Consider the following 16,289-nt stretch of genomic DNA (forward strand, 5'->3'; position numbering starts at 1 on the left):
ATATTTAAAGCAGGACTTTAAATATTTACATATGCATTTTCTTCATTATTATTTACACAGGACAATTCCTGGAAACAACACAAATGTCCCTTTAGAGATCAGTATTCGATTTTTAAAATGTGACATACACATACAATGAAATATTTCATTTTAAAACAGAAAGATATTCTGACACATTTTACAAAACCAAAGCCTGAGAACATTACATTATATAAAATAGTCAAAAAGAAACAGACATTTTATAATTACACTAACAAGAATATGGAAATCAGCCAAAATTATAGAAACAGGAAGTAAAACGGTGTTCTTCGGTAGTTGAAAAAAGGAAAAAAGGGCAGTTTATTGTTTATAACGTATTAAATTTTACTTTTATAAGATAATATTTAATCTAGAGATCCATTGCAAAAAAAAGTAAACGTACTTAATACCACTAGACTGTACACTTGAAAATGTTTAATGTAGGGAAAAGTAAGAGAGATCAGACTGTTAACTGTGTCTATGTAGAAAAGGAAGACGTAAGAAACTGCATTTTGATCTGCATTTTGAACAATGATGTCTGTTGGAGAATGTGCAGTAGCAAAAATCAAAAGTTGGAGTGGGGCCAAGTGATCTATTTACTTGTGCTGACCGAATTTTTTCTTCAACTAATTTTTTAAGTTGCCTCTGGAGTTAATGTTCTTTTACTATTCAATTTCGGATCCCCTCTTAAGATAGAGAACAAATTTGACATGGCATAAATAGGGATGCCTAGAGTTGGCCGAAATTAATATCTCCTAGCAACTTTTTGAAAGGCATTTAATGTTTTTGCAGTGAGCCAAGATCATGCCACTGCACTCCAGCCTGGGTGACAAGAGCGAGACTCCATCTCAAAAAAAAAAAAAAAAAAAAAAAAGGAAACCCTTTTAATGTTTTAGTGTGTCTTTTCTTATTTCTATTTTTTTTTGGTTTAATTTTCCTTTTCTCTACCTGCATCCCCAAAGGAATAGAGGTTTGAATCTTACCAGATGCTACTGTCAGTCCTGGGTTGGCAACCTCTGTCTGCAGAAATGTGTAACAGTCAATTAATTTGTCTCTCGTTTCTGCAGCACACAAAATATCATCAACATAATGAATGACATAATAGTCTGAAAACCCGTCTCTAACTGGTTGAAGAGCTTGAGCTGCAAAAGTCTGACAAATAGTTGGACTATTAAGCATTCCCTGAGGCAACACTTTCCACTGAAACCTGGTGGCTGGTTCTTTATTATTTGTGGCTGGTATAGTAAAAGCAAATTTTTCAAAATCCTGTTTTGCCAGAGGAATGGTAAAAAAGCAATCCTTCAGATCAATTATAATTAAAGGCCAACCTTTGGGGATCATGGCTGGATAGGGCAACCTGGGTTGGAGAGCCCCCATGGGTTGAATTACAGTATTAACAGCTGTTAAGTCGGTCAGCATGCACCATCTGCTGGATTTTTTCTAAATTACAACCAGGAGAATTCCAAGGCAGAAATGAAGGCTCAATATGTCCCTTTTCTAATTGTTCCTTTGCTAATAAGTGTAAAGCCTCCAGCTTTTGTTTTGGTAGCGACCACTGATTTATCCATACATGTTTTTCTGTTTTCCAAGTTAATGGAATGGGTTTTGGAGGCTCTACAGTGGCCACTCCTAAAAATGATACCCTATTCCTTTTCTTTCTTGATTTCTCTCAGCCTCAATTGGGACTTTAATGGCATCTCCATTCTTCCCTAGTCCCTTTTTAGGGAGATATCCCATTTTACTCATTATTTTTTGACTCACGGGACTGTATAGGGAGACTGGGATAGTAATCTCTGCATAGCATTGTTGTAACAAGTCTCGGCCCCATAAATTGATTGGAATAGAAATGATCATAGGTTAAACTGTACTTTCTTATCAGGTCCTAGACAAGGTAAAATCATGGTACTTTGATACACTTCTGAGGTGGTGCCTTGTGGGGAAAAGAGAGATCAGACTGTTACTGGGTCTATAGAGAAAGAAGTAGACATAAGAGACTCCATTTTGTTCTGTATTTGAGATGCTGTTAATCTGTGACCCTACCCCCAACCTTGTCCTTGTAAGAGACATGTGCTGTGGTGACTCAAGGTTTAACAGATTTGGGCTGTGCAGGGTGTGCTTTGTTAAACAAGTGCCTGAAGGCAGCTTGCTGGTTAAAAGTCATCACCATTCTCTTAATCTCAACTACCCAGGGACACATACACTGCAGAATGTCACAGGGACCTCTGCCCAGGAAAACTAGGTATTGTCCAAGGTCTCTCCCCATGTGATAGTCTGAAACATGGCCTCGTGGGAAGGGAAAGATCATTCCCCAGCCTGACACCCATGAAGGGTCTGTGCTGAGGAGGACTAGTATAAGAGGAAAGAAGGCCTCTTGGCAGTTGAGATAGAGAAAAGCATCTGTCTCCTTCCGGTCCGTGGGCGATGGACGTATGTTCTGTTTACTGAGAAAGGAGAAAACCGCCTTAGGGCTGAAGGTGGGATGTGCTAGCGGCAATGCTGCTCTTTATGCACTAAAAAGGTTTATGGAGATGTTTGCTTATGCATATCAAGGCACAGCACTTTTCCTTAAACTTACTCATGTCACAGAGATCTTTATTCATATGTCTTACTGCTGACCTTCTCCCTACGATGATCCTATTATCCTGCCACTTCCCTTTTTCTAAGATGGTAAAGATAATGGTCAGTGGAACTCAGGAGACCAGTGCTGGTGTGGGGCCTCTGTATGCTGAGCTCCGGTCCCCTGGGCCCACCTTTTCTTTCTCTATACTTTGTCTCTGTGTCTCATTTCTTTTCTCAAGTCTCTTGTTCCACCTAACGAGAAGCACCCACAGGTGTGGAGGGGCAGGCCACCCCTTCAGTGCCTATGCCAACAAATCCTGTAACAGGGTTTTGTTTAGGCCAATTTTTTGGCCATCCATTGATTTTAGGTGATTATAGAGACATCAGCCCTGGTATCCACTAATCCTTCAAACTGCTTTTCCTGAATAGTGACTGTACACATGGGTCTATCCTCTGAGATGGGATTATCCCAAGAAGCAGCTTTTCCAGCAGGGTTGATACTTCTAAACCCTCCTGTTCTTTCTGTTTTCTTTTTCCCAATTGTAATATAAGGCAAAGGCAGTGTTTGAGCAATTCTATCACTTGGATCGTCACTCCAGGGAACAGTGGAGCTGATCACTAACTTAATTTCCCCTTTATAATCTGAATCAATTACCCCAGTATGAATTTGGACTCCCTTCAAATTTAGACTCGATCTCCCTAAAATAAGGTCTACCGTCCCTTCTGGCAGTGGGCCATATACTCCTGTAGGAATCTTTCGTTGGAGCTCTCCAGGGAGTGAAGAGACCATTTGAGTGGAACATAAATCTACTGCTGTGCGGGGGGGGGGGGGGGGGGGGGGGTTGTTGTCCCTGAAAACCCTGAGGAACAAACGGCTGAATTGGGAATGCACCAGTTTGTTGTGGGGCCTGAGACTGGCCCCTCTTCCTGTTTCCCAACAATGGTTGCTGATTTTTATCAAACTTATCTGTCATTGATTAGCCCGATGGTTTTCTTTTCCACATCTTGGACACAGGCCAGGTGGCTCTTTATTTTTTGCTGTAATAGCTTGACATACTATATTCTGTTCATTTAGGACTGGGCAGTTCCTTTTTAGATGACCGATTTGACCACAATTATAACACTTTCCCCAAATGTTCTAACTTGTCCTGCTAAAGTGACCCCCCGTCATTGCCTGAGCCATTAGCATTGCCTTATGCATAGCTTCTCCAACCCCATCACAAGCCTTCACAAATTCTGTAATTACATCAACTTCTGCTGGAACTTTTCCTTTTAATGGCTTTATGGCCGATTGACATTCTGGATTTGCATTTGATAGGCCATTAATTCTACAATAACTTTTTGGGCATTATCTTCTGTAATAGATTTTTGAGCAACATTTTGCAATCTTGCCACAAAGTCAGGATATGGCTCTTTAGAGCCTTGTCTAATTGAATTAAAAGAAGAGCAGGCGGTTCCTGGGTCCTGAATTTTTTCCTAGGCCCTGAGGCGAATAGCCCTTACTTGTTCAATAGCCTCATTCTGCATTACTGATTTTTGGTTAATGGTACTCCAATTTGGACCTGTTCCTAATAATTGGTCTACATCTATATTAACAGTGGGATTAGTAGCCTGATTTTTTCATACCTGTTCTTGTACTCCACTCCATCAATCCACCAGGTTTTAAACTGTAGAAACTGAGAGGGTGAAATGGAAGATTTAGTCAAAATTTCCCAATCATAAGGAATAAATCTATTTCCATGAGCAATGGAATCTAATAATGTTCTCATGTAAGGTGAGTTGGGTCCATATTGTTTGTAATTCCTTTCTTCATATTTTTTAACATTTTCATGGTGAAAGATTTATATCTAGCCTCAGCTCGGGTAGGCGCTCCTACTTGAGTCTCTTCCCCGGGCGGGTACCGGTTGTTAACTTACCAGGAACTGGCATGCCTCAAGATCTCCCTGTTTTCTGGCTTTATCAATGATTTCATGCAGTGTGCTATATTATCCACGAGGTGGTGCTGTAGGATCAAGGGCCACCGTCATGGGTTGCTGGTATGGCACCATGCTATTTGGCATGGGACACACTGCTTGAGGTCTGTATTGAACCTCTGGAGGCGGCCAATACTGAAGCTTGGCTGGCGGCCGATATTGATAAACTACCAGCAGTCAGGTCTTATTTTCTACTGGCTGATATTGTGGATACCGTGTCTGGATTGGCATTGCTGAGATAGAGACTATCCTTTTCTACTTGATATTCTCTTGGAGTTTGTACTTGTCTAACCTGCATTTGAGGTTGTAATGTTACAGACATCTGAACTATGGGAGGAGGAGTTGATGGCCATCGTCGTTTAGGCTCTGATGGCCCCAATGATTCTGGATCTCCTTCCCCCGGTTTTGATGATTTGATGATTCAGGATATATTACCTCCTGTAATTGACTGTAGTCAACATTTTGCATTGACTGGCCCATTACAGACTCTGCTACATTTTTACAATGTGAACTTTTCATTCCTTTCTTGAACTCTGTCCCTGCCTCTTCTTCACAATCTATTACACAGCTTTCAGGGGCATCAGAAACTGAAACGCTATCTTCTCTTGTTTGAAACAGTTCTAAACCTGCTTTAATAATGGCCCAATCATTCCATACTGCAAGTGGGATTTTACCTTCCCTATTTGCTTGTTTTAATTTTTTGCCATCTTTTCCCCCAATCTTTTAGATCTAAAGTTCCCTGTTCTGGAAACCATGGGCAGAATTGTTCTATTGTTTGAAATAGCATAATTAGATTTTCTGTAGAAGCTCTAACTCCCCCTCTTCTTAAAAGAATTTTAATGAAGCTGAGATAAGATGCGTATTTACTTTCAGTTTGTCCCATTGTTACCCTGGGTTCCTCCACGCACCAGCTTACCGCAAGGCTGACAGTGGATGTCCTCAGGAATCTCTCCTTGACTTGTCCTCAATGGTCACATTCTTAGCATACCTTCACCCTAGAGAAAGGCACCCATGTTGGGCGGCAGGCGAAGGGGTGGCCTGCCCCTCCACACCTGTGGGTATTTCTCATCAGGTGGTAAGAGAGACTGAGAAAAGAAATAAGACAGAGACAAAGTATAGAGAAAGAACGGTGGGCCCAGGAGACCGGTGCTCAGCATACGGAGGACCTGCACTGGCACTGGTCTCCGAGTTTCCTTAGTATTTATAAATTACTATTTTCACTATCTCGGTGAGGGGAATGTGGCAGGAAAACAGGGTGACAGTTGGGAGAAGGTCAGCAAGAAAACATTTGAGCAAAGGAATCTGTGTCACAAGTAAGTTCAAGGGGAGGTACTATGCCTGGATGTGCACATAGGACAGATTTATGCTTCTCTCCACCCAAACATCTCAGTGTAGCAAAGAATAACAGAGCAGCATTGCTGCCAGCATCTCTCGCCTCCAGCCACAGGGCGGTTTTCTCCTATCTCAGAATAGAACAAATGTATGATTGGGTTTTACACTGAAACATTCCGTTCCTGGGGCATGCAGGAGATGGAGGCCTTCCTCTTTTACTAATCCTCCTCAGCACAGACCCTTTATGGGTGTCGGGCTGGGGGATGGTCAGGTCTTTCCCTTCCCACCAAGCCATATCTCAGGCTGTCTCAGTGGGGGAAACCTTGAACAATACCCAGGCTTTCTTGAGCAGAGGTCCTTGCAGCTTTCTGCAATGCACTGTGCCCTTGGTTAATCGAGAATGGAGAATGGTGATGACTTTTACCAAGCACATGGCCTGTAAAATACTGTTAACAAGGCGCAGCCTGCGCAGCCCGAGATCCCTTAAACCTTGATTCCATACAGCATGTTTTTGTGAGCACAGGGTTGGGGCTAAAGTTACAGATTAACAGCATCTCAAGGCAAAACAATTGTTCAAAATACAGATCAAAATGGAGTTTCTTATGTCTTCCTTTACTATATAGACACAGTAACAGTCTGATCTCTCTTTTCCCTGGCATTTTCATGTTTTTCATCACAATTAATATTTAGATCTACCTAAAAAGGTTAGTCTTTAAAAATCACCTTCAAGTAAGAAAAGTGTTTCTCTCACAGAATAACATAATCAAACAATAAATAGATCGTAATTTTACACTGTTTCTTTGATTACTCACCTACACAAGAAAACAATGATGAACACCCAAGTAAATAAATAAATATTTTTTTCGCGATGGAGTCTTGCTCTGTCACCCAGGCTGGAGTGCAGTGGCGTGATCTTGGCGCAGTGCAAGCTCCACCTCCCGGGTTCACGCCATTCTCCTGCTTCAGCCTCCTGAGTAGCTGGGACTACAGGTGCCCGCCATCACGCCTGGCCAATTTTGTTTTTGTATTTTTAGTAGAAATGGGGTTTCGCTGTGTTAGCCAGGATGGTCTTGATCTCCTGACCTTGTGATGCGCCCGCCTCGGCCTCCCAAAGTGCTGGGATTAGAGGCGTGAGCCACCGTGCCCAGCCAAGAAATAACTTATAAACAGCATAGGGACAATATTTATACAGGCAAATACCACAAATACCACATATATAACTTTCTTGGCAAGAGAAATGTCTGATTTATATATATGTTTTTTAATTTGCTCGAGGTGAAACCCAATGATGTTTATTCAAATTAAACACCACATGGTCATAAAAGGTACAGAGGTTGTTGCGGTTGTTTTGAGATGTTGTTTCACTCTTGTTGCCCAGGCTCGTGTGTGATGGCACAATCTCAGCTCACAGAAACCTCTGCCTCCTGGGTTCAAGTGATTCTCCTGCCTCAGCCTCCCAAGTAGATGGGATTACAGGCATGCGCCACTATGCCTGGCTAATTTTGTATTTTTAGTAGAGGTTTCTCCACGTTGGTCAGGCTGGTCTTGAACTCCTGGCCTTATGATCTGCCTGCCTTGGGTTCCCAAAGTGCTGGGATTACAGGCATGAGGCACTGTGCCTGGCGAAGGTACAGGGTTTAAAATTACCATACAAATATGAAGATTAAAAACAAACCACTAAAATGGGGTCGAAAACAAGAATAAAAAATTCTGACCTTTAAAATATTGAATGTCATAAAAACAATCTTTTACAGTTTTCAACTGTGACTATGTACTTATGAAGAGCTGGCATTTTGAATCTTTGGCATTCAAGGTACAGCAGTAAAAGAAAATTTATCTCAATAATTAATAAAATGCTGTGATGAGAATGAGGCATTTCATTACATTTACTTATTCCACAATTTGAAAATTTAAGCATTTTATTTCAGACACTTTGAATTTGAAATAAAAAATATTTGACATAGAACATATCAAAGTAAAACATACAAGGTGAGTGACATAGCCAGATGGCAGAATAGGAGGTTCTCTACCTAAATCTTCTATGGTTATAAAAAAATGCAGCAGTTATGCCCTGGAAAAAAGAACCTTTATGGGAACTTTGGAATCCATGTCAAAGGGTGTAAACCCAAGACAGGAGAGCTGTATTGAGAGGGCATGACCTTGCTTGAGTGGCATGCTTGCCCATCATACTCCCAGCTACAAAATAAAGTATGATTAATTCTCATTGTAAATATAGCTGTAGGACATTTGGTTTTGTTTATGCCACTAGCACCATCTGCCAAGACACCAAGGAGGATTCATAATGTCCTGTGTCTCAGGTGAAAGGACTTTAGATGCTGATCCTCTCTGTGATCTCTGAATTAGCCCCTTGCACACATCTATCACGGTGTGGAAGAAATCCTGCACATGCAGGAACCCACAGACAGAAACATGCATCTGTGCCCCTGGATGTAGGCTTGCCAATATTTATTTGATAGTGGATCTTGATATGGCACTATAACCTGGCTCCAAGTTCATGAAACCAAAGTCTAGAAGTTTTTGCTAACCTGGGACCTGCCAAAAAACACACTATATGTGCCCCTCTAGGCATGCTGGCTGACTTTATTCCCACTGTGAATCTTGAAGCTGTCTTAAAACCTATCTCCAGTCCCTGTCGGCTAAAGTCGGGGAGCAGTCCTGCTCACCCAGGAATCTAGAGGGAGAAATGTCATGAACCTGGAAACAAACCTGAAGACTTTGATCTCAGCTGTGTATGCTGAAGCAGCCCTGTGAATCAGTTCCACACCCTCTCAGCTGTGATCAAGGGTCAGTACTGCTCATCTAGGAACCTAATGACTGGGTTAGATTTCCAAAAACCCAGCAAGAGCCACACAGCAGAAGCCACACCTGCTCACATGGATTCTATCAGCTCTGTCATCTGCATATATAACTGGAGACTTTTTTTCCTCAGCACCAGTCTTACTGATCAAGATCCTGAAGAAAGTTCAGTCCTCCCAGAAAATAGACAGAATCCACAATGCTCTGATGCCTTAATAACAGGTTTGCCAAGCATGAACTTCACTGTGATCCGGATCCAATGCACCTTACTGCAAACTCACTGGAAATCTCATCAGCACAGAGATCCAATAGGAGAAAATATTTACCACCCCAAACTAATCTATAATGACTGAAAGAGATACTTACTCCTTCAGATGCAAGGACATAAAAACAAGGAATCACAGATTATGAAGAATCAGACAAATGTAACATCAACAAAAGAAACTAAACATGCTTTAGTAACCACTTACAATAAAACACATATCTAAAAAATGGCTAAGAATTCAAAATAATTATCTTAAAGAATCTCAATGAGATGCAAAAAAAAAAAAAAATACTGAATTTTTTTGCAACAATGTATGAACAAAATCACAATTGTAATAAAGAGAAACCGTTAAAACAGAACCAATTAGATATGCTGGAGCTGAAGTACACAATAGGAGATCTAAAATATTTAAGAAAAAGCTTTAACAGGAGACTCCGATGTTATACCCAGACCGTTTGTTCCCCAAAGAAGACCACCAGAGTCCAGAGTCAAAGCCAAGTGGCAAGGATCCTTTACTACAAGTTCGAACTTGGTCCCTCTATTCCACAGCATACAAGAGGGCCTTGAACAATGCGAGTGTTTGCTTTTTATAGCCCGATGTAAACAGGATACGTAAAGTTACAGAGGAACAAAGGAATTCTTTTGGTTACAGCATTACAATTGGTTTACATTTTAAGTTATACATTTAGCAGTTTTCTATTGGTTCCCACGCTTTCTGTAAAACCACAAACGGCTGTGTCCTTATCGGGGACTTTCCAGGTGGTGTTTTTCTAAAGTTGAGATATATGGTATTCTCTGAGTTGAGAGATGTGTTTGTACTGGGCTCAGGAAGTTGAGAGATATATGGTGGGATGTGTTTTTACTGGGCTCAGGAAGTTGAGAGATATATGGTGGGATGTGTTTGTACTGGGCCTGTTTGTTGAGCCCGGGGCTGAGGAATGTGCCTGATTTCTTTCATTCCCCCCTTTTCTCAGGTACCTCTAGAGCCAATCTTGGGTCTTATAAGTCTGATTCTGTTTCAGCGTTTACAGGTTGGTATTGGGCTCTGAGGACCATGAGCTGTATGGTGTCAAACCTTTCCCTGACAAACTGTAAAATTCTGTTAACAACACAAGGTCCTACAGTAAACAGAAATAGTAGACTTAGCAGGGGTCCAAGGAAGGGGGCTAACAGGGAAAACATAGAGGAATTCCACCATTGGTCTGCAGCTGAAGCAAACTGCTGTGTTTTTACTTCTGTGCTTAACTTGCGTAACTGTTGGACCCGGTTTTCTACAAGCCCTGATTCATTTATGTAGAAACAACAGTCTTCCTTTAGAAACATACATGTACCACCTTTTTCAGCAGTGAGTAGGTCTAGGGCCCTCTGGTTCTGCAAGGTTACCTGAGCTAGGGACGTGATCTGTCGCTGAAGGGAGGCAAGGGACTCAGCTGACTCCTCCATAGCAATGGCAAATTGTTGGTATAACTTGTTGCTTTCTATGAGGGTGTGACCTAGGGCTCCCCCCTCCAGTCCGGCCGCAATGAGGGATGAGGTGAGGGAGATTCCCGCAATGAGGGGGAGAAATATGGCTCGTGCAGGTCTTTGTCTAGGGACTGGGTGAATAGCAGTACTAGTCCAGTTACCAGTGTACCCCAGGAACTCGCCAGCAGTTAGTAGAGTCAACCGGGGAACTAATGTGACAGGAAGACACAGTAGGTTGGTAACAGAGGGACCAGATAGGTTCTTAGATAATGTTCCATTACACCAGAAGAATATGCCCGGCGGAGCCCTTAGGGTGATACTAGGGGGCGTTGCAGTGATGTTGCAGAGGCTGGAATTAGTTCCTGAGAAACAGTAGGGAAACTTCTCCTGACTGGGGTTTAGGTATAGTGGCACGTTAGGGATAGGGGCATATGAGAGGTTTTGGAGGTTGTTAGCTTGGGCAGAGGTACAGGATCCCCATGGCAGAGGGACAGCGGTTAGCGGTGGACGCCCTAGAGTGGCACACAGAAAGCAGCCAGACAAGCTGTGAAGTCCTGTAAGGTTAGCAAGTTCTAATCCTTCTTGTAATAATTTTAACCAGGAGAAAGGACGTAAGTCTTGTGTTAGTCTGTTTTCTTGTCGTTGGATATTCCCATGGACCAGGGGCCGTACCTGCACTAGACCTCGCCACAGATAGAGGTGACTGCTAGGCCATGTGGAGGAGGAGGAGTATACAGCCCCATGTTGAGGCGTGGTCCAGCGGGAGTTCCAGGGGTCTTTGACTATCCATGTATATGAAAAGTCCCCGTCCTGTCTACGATGGAAGGGCCACTTAGGATCTTACTGTCCTTCCTTCCCCCAATAATGGGATTTATGGATGTTACAATAGTTATAAGGACAGCCGGCATTTTGGTGCCACCAATAGTGTTTACAATAGTATTTAGTCTGATCAAATTCAAAGCATATTATTGGTGCCATTGGTTTGGCTATTTGAAAACCAGTAAAATTTAGTAAAATTGGGCTATTGCACCCTGAGGAGGGGCAATCAGCACTGGCCAATAATTTTCCGGGCTTATGAGGTTGCCCAGGGTGGGTTTGGTTTTCATAAAGCCAGAATCTCCAGATAAAGGGATTAGGAGCTGGTTTTGTGTTTTCCCCAGCGGCCACTAGGGCGACTAATGTTAAGGTTAGACTACCTAACTGCATGTTTGCAGTGAGCTATGCTGCTGGCGCAGGGTGAGTTTTAAGGGGTTGTTCTTAGCTCTGTCCACAGTCCACGTGGCTGGTGCTTCAGCCGCCGCCGTGATTGGCCCCAGAAGGTCAGAGGTTGGGTCCACTGGCTTGACGTGGGTGTAGTGGATCCACGACGCGATGCCTTCTACCTTCAGAGCGGTGGGTGTGGTTAGGAGTACCTGGAGTGGTCCCTTCCACTTGGGTTCTAGGGTCTCTTGTCAGTGTCGCCTAACCAGGACCCAGTCTCCCGGCTGGTACGGATGGGGTGTCGGTGGGGTACTGGTCTCATATAGCTCCTTCAGCTTGGGCCAGATTTCTTGATGAATTTTCTACAAGGCTTGTAGGGAAAATAAGTGTTCAGAGACATTTTCTGTTTCAGACTTGGGCAGATCATCTTTTAGGCTGGGAACCAGGGGTGGGGGTCTGCCATACATGAGTTCGTAAGGGGTAAGGCCCAGTCTGTAGGGGGTATTACGGGCCCGGAACAGAGCGTAGGGGAGAAGGACCACCCAATTAGCGCCAGTCTCCATAGTCAATTTAGTTAAGGTCTCCTTTAAGGTCCGATTCATTCTCTCTACCTGTCCTGAACTCTGGGGCCTGTAAGCGCAATGTAGTTTCCAATTTGCCCCAAGGATGGAAGCCAAATCCTGACTTACCTTAGCGACAAAGGCCGGCCCATTATCTGACCCTATCTGGACGGGGAAGCCATACCTGGGGAGGATATCTTCCAGAATTTTCTTTGCTACAACCTGAGCAGTTTTCCTTTTGGTTGGGAATGCTTCAGTCCACCCTGAAAAAGTATCTACAAAGATAAGTAAGTACCGATACCCGTATTTTCCTGGCTTTATCTCAGTAAAATCTGCTTCCCAGTAGATACCGGGCCTGGTTCCCCTGAGCCTTGTTCCTGTTGCAGCCTGGGATTGGGGGTAGGCGCTGTTAAGCTGGCAGACTTTGCAATTTGTCACGATGCTGCTGGCCGTCTCGGCTATATGTCTGATTTTGAGCTTGGAGCGTCTGATCAGGTCTATCATCCGCCAGGCACCCAGGTGGGTGGTTCGGTGGATGTGTTCTAACACTTGTCCTAATTTTTCTGGTAGGATGGTTTGGTCATTAGTATCAGTCCACCACCCATTCTGGATCTGTTTCAGGGGAAGTTTGTCGATCCACTGGAGATCTTGTTCTGAATAATCAGGGAGATATGGCAAGTCCCGGGGGCCCGGATCAGGGAGCTGGAGTGCAAGGAGTTGGCTGGGAGCCTTTGCCACACCCCTTGCAGTTTGGTCTGCCAGAAAGTTGCCTTGAGCAATTGGAGTGGTTGGTTTCTGATGCCCTGGGCAATGTACAATAGCCAATTTTTCTGGTCTCCATAGCGCTGTTAACAGGGCTAGGATCTCTTGCTTGTTTTTTATCTCATTTCCTTCAGCCGTTAGTAACCCTCGCTCCCTGTAAATGGCCCCATGTATGTGCGCCGTAGCAAAAGCATATCGGCTGTCTGTGTATACTGTCAGTTTCTTCCCTGCCCCTAAGGTAAGAGCTTGCTTGGGTGAGCGCTATCAGTTCGGCCTTCTGGGCCGATGTCCCCGGGGGCAGGGGTTCCGCCCAGATTACCTCAGTCTCTGAAGTCACTGCCGCTCCAGCGTACCTCTGGCCTTGGTGTATGAAGCTGCTCCCATCAGTGAACCAGACGAGGTCAGCATCAGGAAGCGGGCGGTCCTGCAGGTCCTCTCGAACTCCGTGCACCTGAGCTAGTATCTCGGTGTAATCATGGAGCGGGGCATCCAGGTCCGGGTTGGGCAGCAGCGAGGCAGGGTTTAAGGTCGTTGGGGGCAGGAAAGTTATCCTGAGGGGATTTAGTAGTAGTCCTTGGTAGTGGGTGAGCTGGGCGTTACTTATCCATCGATTAGGTGGCTGTTTGAGTACACCCTCGATGGCATGTGGGGTAACGACCCGTAATTCTTGACCCATGACAAGTTTATCAGCATCTTGTACCATCAGGGCCATGGCCGCAATCATTCGGAGACAAGGGGGCCACCCGGCAGCCACTGGGTCTAATTTCTTTGACAGGTAGGCAACTGGCCTCCGCCAGGGGCCTAAGTTCTGAGTTATTACCGCTTTGGCGACACCCTTGCTCTCGTCCACGTATAAGTGGAAGGGCTTGGTGACATCAGGTAGTCCCAGTGCAGGTGCAGAGAGTAGGGTGGTTTTGATCTGCTGGAAAGCCGACTCGGCTTCTTCTGTCCAATTAAATGGTTGCTGCCCCCGTGTTGCCTGATACAAGGGTTTAGCCAGCTCTGCGAACCCAGGTATCCATAGTCTACAAAATCCCGCCGACCCCAGGAATTCCCTTACTTGTTGGGTGGATTGTGGCCTGGGGATCTGCAGAACAGTCTGCTTCCGGGCGTCTGTTAACCAGCGCTGCCCTCCTTTTAGCAGGTACCCCAGATATGTTACTTCTGATTTACAGATTTGAGCTTTCTTTGCCGAGGCTCGGTAGCCTAGATTCCCTAGAGTCTGTAAGAGACCCTTGGTCCCTTGAATACAAGCTTCTTGGGTCTCGGCAGCAATCAGGAGGTCATCAACATACTGTAGTAAGGTTATTTCAGGGTGTTTGCATCAGTACTCACCCAGGTCTTCATGGAGGGCCTCATCGAACAGGGTAGGAGAGTTTTTGAATCCCTGCGGCAGTCTGATCCATGTCAGTTGGCCACTTATGCCCCTCTCAGGGTCAGTCCACTCGAAGGCGAAGAGCTTTTGGCTCTGAGGGGCTAAAGGCAAACTGAAGAAAGCATCTTTTAAATCTAAAACAGTGTACCATTGATGTTTAGGGTTTAGGGTACTCAGGAGGGTGTACGGGTTAGGCACAGTTGGATGTATGTCCATAGCCCTCTTATTGACTTCTCTCAAGTCTTGTACAGGTCTGTATTCTCCGCTATTAGGTTTTCGTACCGGCAACAATGGAGTATTCCAGGGCGAGTGACATGGGCGAAGGACCCCTTGGTCGAGGAGCTGGCGAATATGTGGTGCAATCCCTTCTTCGGCCTCTAGGGGCATCGGGTATTGGCGTACCCGAACGGGGTCTGTCCCAGGCTTGAGTTCAACAAACAAGGCAGAACGGTGTTTTGCTAGTCCTAAGCCCCCCGTTTCTGCCCAAGCTCCTGGATATTGCTGGAGCCAGGTTGCTATGTCCTGGTCAGGGGCCGCTCGCTCCTGGTGGAGCCGGTACTCATCTTCTAGGGTTATAGTCAGGATGGACACTGGCTGATTTTGGGAGTTGGTCACGACAGGCCCCTCAGGGAGGAAATGGATCTGTGCTCCTATTTTAGTTAGCAGGTCTCTCCCTAATAGGGGACAGGGGCTCTCAGGGATGACCAGGAAAGAATGGGTTACATTCCTGGCTCCGAAGTTTACTGTTCTTTGTATTGTCCAGGGGCATTTCTTAATTCCTGTGGTCCCTTGTACCCATGAGGACTTGGAGGATAATTTTCCATTAGTTTTAACTAGGACCGAGTGTTGTGCTCCCGTATCGACCAAGAACTGAACTGCGAATGCCTCCACTTGCAAAGTTACCCTAGGTTCGGGGAGGGGGTCCGAACCCCGTCTTCCCTAGTCTTCGTCTTGAGTGACTAGTACGGGTGTAGTCCTAGGGGGTCCCTGTCCTCATTGTTTCTTTTTGGGGCAGTCTCTTACCCAGTGGCCAGCTTCCTTACAGTAGGCACATTGGTCTTTGCTCAGATTATCATGTCTGGGGGACCTCCTAGGTTGGGTGTTCTCTGGCTGTAGATGCTCTTTCTGTACTACTGCTGCCAGGACCTTGGTCATTTTTTCAGTGGCCTTAAATTGCTTTTCCTCTGGAGTATCTCTGTTATTGTAAACCCACTGGGCTATCTGAAGGAGGTCCTGAATCTGTTTTCCCTCTAAGTCTTCTAATTTCTGGAGTTTCCTTTTAATGTCTGGGGCCGCCTGATTTACAAAAGACATTACAACAGCTGCCTGACTTCCTGGAGCCTCTGGGTCTATGGGGGTGTACTGTCTAAAAGCTTCCATTAATCTTTCTAAGTAGGTAGCTGGGCTTTCTGTCTTTCCCTGCAGAACAGAGTATACTTTAGCCAAATTAGTGGGCTTGCAAGCAGCTGCCAGGAGACCCGCCATTAGAGTCTGGCGATAAAGGCATAGCCATCCCCTACCTTCTGCCGTGTTGTAGTCCCACGCTGGCCTGGTCAGAGGAAAAGTCTCATTTATGAGGTCGGGGTTGGCAGTCGGTTGACCGTCGTCCCCCAGGACCAGCTTTCTAGCTTCTACCTGTATTCTCTCTCACTCCTCCATTGTGAACAAGATTCGGAGGAGCTGCTGACAATCATCCCAAGTGGGCTGGTGGGTGAACATGACACTATCCAGTAAAGCCATTAAATCTCTGGGGTTGTCTGAAAACCGAGCACTCTGAGTCTTCCAGTTATACAGATCACTGGTGGAGAATGGCCAGTACTGGAGGTTGGGGATTCCTGTGTCATCTAGGGGTCCTATTTCCCGAAGGGGTAGAGCCACTGTGGAGTCAGGTGGCTGGGGGGGGGGCTAGCCCACAAGTGCGCCCTCGCCTCCGCCCCGCCAGCCCTTCAGAGTTACTTCCACTT

The 16,289-nt window shown here is 45.0% G+C and overlaps 1 protein-coding gene and 1 long non-coding RNA gene across 2 annotated transcripts in view; one reads left to right on the top strand and one right to left on the bottom strand.

Moving 5' to 3' along the window:
• Nucleotides 1-16,289, top strand: part of LOC105483800 (zinc finger protein 732) — an 88,921-nt gene that overhangs the window by 56,066 nt on the left and 16,566 nt on the right. The gene's annotated exons all lie outside the window — the stretch shown is intronic.
• Nucleotides 1,002-7,066, bottom strand: LOC112427093 (uncharacterized). The gene is made up of 3 exons (XR_003018543.2): nt 5,459-7,066; nt 4,204-4,244; nt 1,002-1,038 (listed from the first exon to the last, which is right to left on the bottom strand). It is a non-coding gene; the product is annotated as an uncharacterized lncRNA (long non-coding RNA).

The sequence above is a fragment of the Macaca nemestrina genome, chromosome 3 (genome assembly GCF_043159975.1).
Source record: "Macaca nemestrina isolate mMacNem1 chromosome 3, mMacNem.hap1, whole genome shotgun sequence".
In the NCBI taxonomy this organism is placed as follows: domain Eukaryota; kingdom Metazoa; phylum Chordata; class Mammalia; order Primates; family Cercopithecidae; genus Macaca; species Macaca nemestrina.